Genomic DNA, 8,038 nt, shown 5'->3' with positions numbered 1-8,038 from the left:
TCTGTGAAGAATTGGGTTGGAATTTTGATGGGGATTGCATTGAATCTGTAGATTGCTTTTGGCAGGATGGCCATTTTGACTATGTTAGTCCTGCCATGGGAGATCTTTCCATCTTCTGAGATCTTCTTCAATTTCTTTCTTTAAGGATTTAAAGTTCTTGTCATACAGATCTTTCACTTCCTTAGTTAGTCACACCTAGGTATTTTATATTATTTGTGACTACTGTGAAGGGTGTTATTTTCCTAATTTCTTTCTCGTCCTGTCTGTCCTTCATGTAGAGGAAGGCCACTGATTTGTTTGAGTTAATTTTATATCCAGCTACAGCACTGAAGCTGTTTATCAAGTTTAGGAGTTCTCTGGTGGACTTTTTAGAAATGACCCACTTTTGCTGCGAACAAGCCACCAGGCTCTCAGCCTGAAGACGGTGATGAACAAAGCAAGCACTGTTTCGTTCTGTCCTCATTCTCACAGATATCAAAGGCAGGAAAACTCTTAATTCAGCAGATTTTATTATACTCAACTGCATCCTCAATACAAACTCATTTAACAATTAATTAGCATAGGAGAACCTACCATGTGTCTGAGCCTGCACTAGGGACAACACACTAAAGCAGTTATGGCCTTTGCTTCCATTGCCATACAGAAAACTAACAAAAAATCCATTTGTTATATGTTTACGCTATGCAGGAAAATTACAGTGGCATTTAATTTACCTTGTGTGCCCCTTTGATATTAAAGTGCATTACATATTCATGTAATTGTTTGCCCTTTATGTTAAAAGGTACAGCTAAGTTCATTTTCCTCTTAGTAGTTATAAATATGCCTTGTTTTCCTGGGAAGCAAAAAATTAAATGGTTGAGCTCTGTGCACTATGTGAACTCACCTCCCAAATTATCAGATGCCATAAAATTTCTTTATCGCCCTGTTTCTCTGATTTCCTCCTTAGGAAGAAGTGGGAAATTAGCTTTTATGGAATTGAACTACCTTAATATTTAAAAAATCCTTCGGAGTTGAACTGCAGTGGTCTTGCCTCTAGAATGCCAACAAAAGCCATCACCTATCCAGTGGCCAGTTGTAAACAGCATTTATTACTTAGGCCATGCACAAAGTCAGAGCAGTTGAAAACTTGTGCAAGGGAAAAAAATATTTCTGTCTTCAAGGTGAGACTTTATCACAATCATAATAGATTAGCCTCTTATTTCTCACATCAGACCGCAAGCCACTAAGAATGAGATGCAGAAGGAAGAGCCTGGATATAGGCACATTGTATGTTAAGGAGGAGCAAGATGCTTGTTATCTGACAATCTTAACAGGGAAGGAGGGGCTACTGCATAAGATCTGCACGTTGGGTCCTTTTCAACAAGTTGTGAGAAAGCAGTTCCAGGTGAAACCTGCACTATACTAAAAGGGTATTGTTCCTTATTCTTGCAACAAATTAGTGCATGGTGATCACTAGAAGAAACCTTTCAGAGAAACTAAATAATTACTTGCCAAGACAGTAAAACTTTGGAGTTAGTCTCCCAGAACAGCATCTCACTCAAGTATTAGCACAACCCATTTCTTTCACAGTGGGTTCTTGCTTAGAGGTGAAGTTGATAGTCCTCTGTCTGCAAACAAGACATTGTCCCGCACAAGAGGCCTTTGATGAAATGGAAACCTCAAGAGAAAATGCAAGCTAAGTCTGGACCACTCAGAAAAAAAAGGAAAAATATATATTATACTTGTGTATATATTATTAAGTCTGATTACCCCATTCCCCTCTATAACCCTTTCTTCTCTTACACAGTCCACTTTCTACTTTTTCTAGGTCACACACACACGCACACACACACACACACACACACACACGAACAGGTGTGCTTGCACACAAACACATGCCTATTTAAATCTAAATTCCTTGTATAGTAGAAACCATATTTTTCTTTCAAGCCATGCCTTATTTTATTTATTAAAATAATGTCCATTTCTATCCAGTATTCTAAAAATATCAGAAGAGCAGTGTGTGTGTGCACACACACACATGGCATTTTTTATTTATCTATTGATGAGCATCTACCTTTCTTAACATGATGTTTAGTGTAACAATAAATATGGCTGGAAAGAATCTGAACATACCGACTTCAAATCTTTTAGGTATATATCCAAGAGTAGTGTTTGGTAGAAATCTTTAATACCAATTCAGGGTTTCTACCCCTCCTTGATCTTTTTGTTTCTAGATAAAAGATGCATATAACTTTTATTATTTTCAACAAGCCTTTTCTGCTTAAGAGAAAAGTTTGGCAGATATCTACCACCTAATCTAAGATAATCTACTTTTCTATTGATAACCCTAAGTTATTACTTACTGCGTTTCACCTGGGCTTCTTTAACTCCAATTGGCCAGGCCTCAGGGCCATGTTTTCTTGACTCCTAACCTATGGAGTCTTTCATTCCCTCTTTACCTTCTTCTCTCCCTCCTGGTTTTCTTAACAGCCTTACAATACACAGCAAAAGACCAAAGCTCAATAGTAGTGTGGCTGTATCCTATGGCAGATCTAATTTTTAGTTTGCTGAAGAACTTCCACACTGATTTCCATAATGCTCATGCCAGTTTTTTCTCCCACCAGCAGTAAATAAGTGCCCCCTTTTTCATCACGTACCAGTTAGTTTTTGTTATCAACTTGATTTAAGAGTCACCTTGGGTTAGAAGCCTCAGTCATGGGACTGCCTTGATCTGATTGGTCCGTGCTCATGTCAGTAAGAAACTGTCTTAACGAATGATTGATGTGGGTCCCCTGTGGCAAGTTCAGTTGATAGTACAAGCTTGATACAGACTCGGCCTCTTATGAGCCACACCTGTGGGCTGACTCTGGGGTAACACTTCTCAAACAATTTGCCTCAGTGATGCTGGTGTCTTTTATCACTGCTGATCCTTCCCTTCAGCCGATCCGTGGCAATTGTCCTAGCGTAACAAAGGTTTCACTTTATTGTTTCTGGTTTCCTCTTAATTATAGAAAAATTTTCAGCTCCAGCTGACCAGAACTGCAAATTCTGAATTCCAAATATCATGGAGACAGTAGAGTCTTTGCTTCCCTCTAAAACGTCACCACCCAGATCTTTATCATCTGCATTCTTTCTCCCAAGCTTTTAGTCTTCTTTAAGCATCTCCGTTTTCCTAGCCTATACTGCCCATTAAACTCTGAGCAGTCAATGACTTTCTTAGCCCGAAGTTCCAAAGTCCTTCCACAATCCTACCAAGACAACATGGTTGGGTCTATCATGGAAAGATCCCACAATCCTGGTATCAATTTTCGTCTCAGGGTTTCAAAAGCAACTTGGGTATGTGCGGGTCATGGGGTGTATTTCATCTTACAGTTTCAATTAATAGCTCATCACTGAGAGAAGTCAGGGCAGGAACTCAAGCGGTAGGAATTGAAGCAGAGGCCACAAGGCTGTGATGCTGGCTTGATTATTCAGCTTGCTTTATTCTACACCTGAGGAGCACCTGTCCAGGTTGGTATCACCCACCATAGGCTAAGCCTTCCCACATCAATCACTAATTAAGGAAATGTTCCTAGAGACTTGTCTACAAGCCATTTTTTGGTGGCATTTTCTCACTTATGGTTTTCTCTTCTCAGATAACACTAGCTTGTGTCAAGTGGACCAAACAAACAAACAAACAACAATACCACCAGCTTTTTAGTTATCGTATCTATTTATTACAGCAACAGAAAAGAAATGAGCATCCTTGCCAGTATCTGCTGTCCTTTGAGTTGCTGCTGCTGATAGACGTTCTGACTGGAGAAAAATGAAATTTGAAAGCAGGTTGATTCTTTCTCCTCCCGCTAAGAATGCTGTCTATGCACATTTTCAAATATTCATTGGTCATTTGTATACGTTTCTTCAAGAACTGTCTATTCAGCCCATTAACTCTGGTAAATTGGATGACTTGGTTTGGGGATATTTAATTTTTGAGTTCCTTTATGTACTCTAGATATTAAACCCTTGTTGAGTGCACAATTGGCAAACAGGTGGGTTGTTGTTGTTGTTTTCTGTCTGTGCATTGCCTCTTCACTTAGCTGATTATTTACTTTTCTTTCTTTTTTAAATTTGTCCTAGTTCTTTGTGAATTTCACACCAAGCACCCCAAACTCACTCATCTCCCCCTCTCCTCATGCACGCCCTCTACCCTTGCAACCTTCTCTACTAGCAAAGAGAGAAATAAAAAATCTCACTGTGGAAGTTGGAGTGTGTCACACTCCAGTGCGTCCTACAGTATACCCTTTGTCCACACTTCTTTGCTTGCAACTGTTTACTGCAATGACCCTTTGGTCTGGTAAGAGGTTTCGGGCTTCCCCTACTCTGCTGATACTGGATCCTCACTGAGACTCCTCCTGCTGTCCTGTGTCATGGAGATCCTGCAGTTTGGGATCTGTCCAGTCATGTGCTGCAGCAGATCATTATCAGGGTAGATGTTGGGGTGCGCCAATTCAAAGGCCTGGATCTGGGCCTTAAAGGTATCTGAGCTGATCAGGCTACTGGATGTCCAGCTCTGCCCACTCACATCCCCTGAAACCATAGCCAGCTCTATCCTGCTGCCCAGGCATGGTACAGGGTCCACTCTCCTGCCTATGTGTTGCAGCTGGTGAGGGATATATGTGGTCAGTTGTCCCATTCTTGAGAACCTGGGTCCCACCCTCCCCCTGCCATAAGTGATAAGGGACAAGGGAGGGGAGGAGGGCATCTCCCCCTCATCCATGCCACTGTACAACAAACAAGAAAAGGCAGGGCACATTTTTCTGTTGCCATGTCCTTAGGACCAGTTCTACTGTGCTGCCCAGGAGAGGTGCAGGGCCATTCTCCTGGGTGTTGCAGCCTTTGAGGGCAGGATCAGTTCTCCGGCTTTCATGGCCCCAGCATCAGGTCTCCTGCTTGCTGCCTGCTACAGAGGGAGAGGGGAGGAAGGCATCCCTCCCTTGTCCATGCCGTTGCATGGGAGATGAGTGGGAGGCCCAACTCTCCCATGCTCATACTCTAAGTGCCAGCTCATCTGAAAGTTCCTAAATTTGCAGCTCCACTCTTTTGAATGGTGGGTCAGCTCCCCGTTCTCATATTTCCAGGTCCAGCTCTTCCATGATGTCCAGTTCTGCTGAGCCCTCAGACATGAACATAGCTCCAGGGGGCAGCCCAGACAAGGGACTTCCACCTGGCCTTTGATGGTAACAGACTCCTGGTGCTACAGGGCCATTGGCCCCCAGTGACAGGACAAGCCAAGACCTCACCACACATGATATCCTAGATGATATCCCCATCAGGAACTACTCAAGTCAGGCTGTTCCTCACTACCCTAGTGTCCCCAGTTCTACCTCTCTTCCTTGTGCCCACATTCTGCTGCTTCTCCTTCTCCCCCCCCTTTTCCCACCACTTACTTGCCTCTCTTAGTGATGACCAGGGTCTCTAAGTGTCTGTGGTAGTCTCAGGAGTGGTCTCAGAAATGCTATGCCCCACTAGTCCATTATGGCAAGGGTCATCTTCGGCATGGTCTGCCCCTTCCCCCCAAGACTATGTGGTGCTCAGCTGGTGTTCATCTCAGGCTAATTCCCTGTCCAGGTCCCATGACACTGGTCTGGTGATCTTCTTGAGCTTGCTTCTCATCCAAGGCCAGCCCGAGTGGCCCCGTGTCTCAGACTCACATCTACCCAGGGCCTGCATTCTTAGATGGGGCTCTTCATGTCTCCTGCTCACTCCCACCCTGAGAGTCAGTCCAGGTATGCATAGAACAAGATTGGTGGTGATTTTAGGCTTTGCCTTTTTTTCAGTGAATGTTAGGCTAGTAATCATTCTGATGTTCATGCTGTTGTCGTAATTATTTAATCTCAAATAGCGGTTTCTACCCTGCCTCTGATCAGTTCCCAGATAAAAGACACACAACTTTTATATTGACAATAAGCCTTAGTCAGCACTAGAGCTTGCAGTTATCTACTCCTTGTGCTATTAGAATCTGTTTCCCCACCCAGCACAAGGCAAGGCCTGGGCCAAGTAGTGGGAGTGGGTGGGTAGGGGAGCAGAGGTGGGGGGCAGGGTATAGGAAACTTTAGGGATAGCATTTGAAATGTAAATAAAGAAAATAATAAAAAAATTTAAAAAAAAACAAACAAAAACAAAAACAAAAAAAGAATCTGTTTCCCCATTATTATCCCCACTTTATAATTTGCCATGTTCTATCTAGGCAGCTCTTAACCCCAACTGGTCAGTCTCCTGGCTCTTTTCATGATTGACCTACCCCATGGCAGCTTCCTCCTCTCTCCACCTTCTTCCTTCTCCCAATTCTCCTCAGACCCTGATCCCAGGTAAACTCAAACCCTGCCTATTCTTCCCAGCTATTGGCTGTCGACATCTTTATTTAACCAATAGTGGATAACTTGGGGGTGGGGGCAAGATTACAGAGCATCATTTGTGTATGTACAGATTCTCTTATCCCTGGGGGAGGGGGCAACCAGGCCTTGAGGGCCAGCTAGCATTACAATGCAAGCAAAGGCCTAACCTCAACGCATGTCAGAACACTGAGCATAAACATAGCTTATCTTCTTTCTGCCACCTACACATATGGCCTAGTAGCCACATCTACAACACGTCTAGGGGGCCGTGATTATTAACGTTTCTGTGCAAAAGTTTTTAGTTTCATGAAGTTTCATTTGACAATTCCTCTTTATTTCCTACTCTACTTTCTAGAAATCCCTTGTCTATGTTCATGTCTTAAAATGCTTTACTTATGCTTTGCTTTAGCAGAGTCCAAGTTTCTCACATCGCTTATAGGTCTTCAATCTGTTTTGAATTGGCTTGTGTGAAGGATATGAGATGGAGTTCTGGTTTCATTTTCTAGGAGTAAAATATGGGGTTTTTTTGTTGTTTTTTGGGTTTTTTTGTAATTTGTTTGAAGAGACCATCATTTTCAAAATGTAGATGTGTACATGCACCTTGAATTATTTCTGACTCCTCCATTTTGTTCCATTGATCCACATGTTTGATTATTGCTTGTTTTTGCTAGTACTACACAGTTTGGTTTCTAATGCTCTGTAGCACAACTTGAGATTACTTACTAAGATGCCTTCAGCATTGCACTTACAGCTTAAAATTCCCTTGGTTATTTAGGATCTTTTTGCACTTCCATATGGTTTTAAAATTAGTTTTTTCTAGTCCCACAAATAGTGTCATTAGAACATTCAGGGAAGTTGAGTCTATAGGTAATTTTTGGCAACATAACTTTTTCCACAGTATTAATCCTGACAATCCATGGCCATGGAGGAATCTTGAGCCTACTATTGCCTTCTTCAGTTTCTTTCCAGAAGATGTAACAGGCCCCCAGACCTTAGCACAACTGATTCTATATTACAGGTAACATTCTGATTAGCACATAGGCCCCAACCCCTAGTAAAACAAAAACAAAGCGCTAAGTCATCAGAGACCTTCCCATAGTTCCACGAAAGTTCCTAAATGCACTGACCTGCTTTTTGGCTTCTGTAGTTTTACTTCTTGCTAAGTAAAATGTGACAACCAAGATGTGTGTGTGTGTGTGTGTGTGTGTGTGTGTGTGTGTGTGTTAAAGACAAAGAACTCAGGACTACAAGACACTTTAGGCAAGTCTCCATGAAACAACTGGCCTGCTGCGAAGACTTTCTTTTGGCTTTAAGAATGGCATGCAGTTGGGCTGGAGAGATGGGTAGCTGTTAAGAGCACTGACTGCTCTTCCAGAGATCCTGAGTTCAATTCCCAGCAACCATGAACCATGGTGGCTCACAACCATCTGTAATGAGATATGATGCCCTCTTCTGGTGTGTCTGAAGACTGTGACAGAGTATTCACATACATAAAAATTGTACTGGCTAGCTTTGTGTCAACTTGACACAGCTGGAGTTATCACAGAGAAAGGAGCTTTAGTTGGGGAAATGCCCCAATGAGATCCAGCTGTGGGGCATTTTCTCAATTAGTGGTCAAGGGGGAGAGGCCCCTTGTGGGTGGGACCATCTCTGGGCTGGTAGTCTTGCATTCTATAAGAGAG

General features: G+C 42.6%; 1 pseudogene; it reads right to left on the bottom strand.

The window, feature by feature from the left end:
• Nucleotides 1–6,503: 6,503 nt before the first annotated feature.
• On the bottom strand, nt 6,504–6,626 carry LOC115065552 (annotated as a pseudogene).
• Nucleotides 6,627–8,038: the final 1,412 nt, after the last annotated feature.

The sequence above is a fragment of the Mus pahari genome, chromosome 15 (genome assembly GCF_900095145.1).
Source record: "Mus pahari chromosome 15, PAHARI_EIJ_v1.1, whole genome shotgun sequence".
Lineage (NCBI taxonomy): Eukaryota > Metazoa > Chordata > Mammalia > Rodentia > Muridae > Mus > Mus pahari.
Note: the sequence above shows the minus strand (reverse complement) of the source record. Positions and strands in the feature narration are given on the sequence as shown.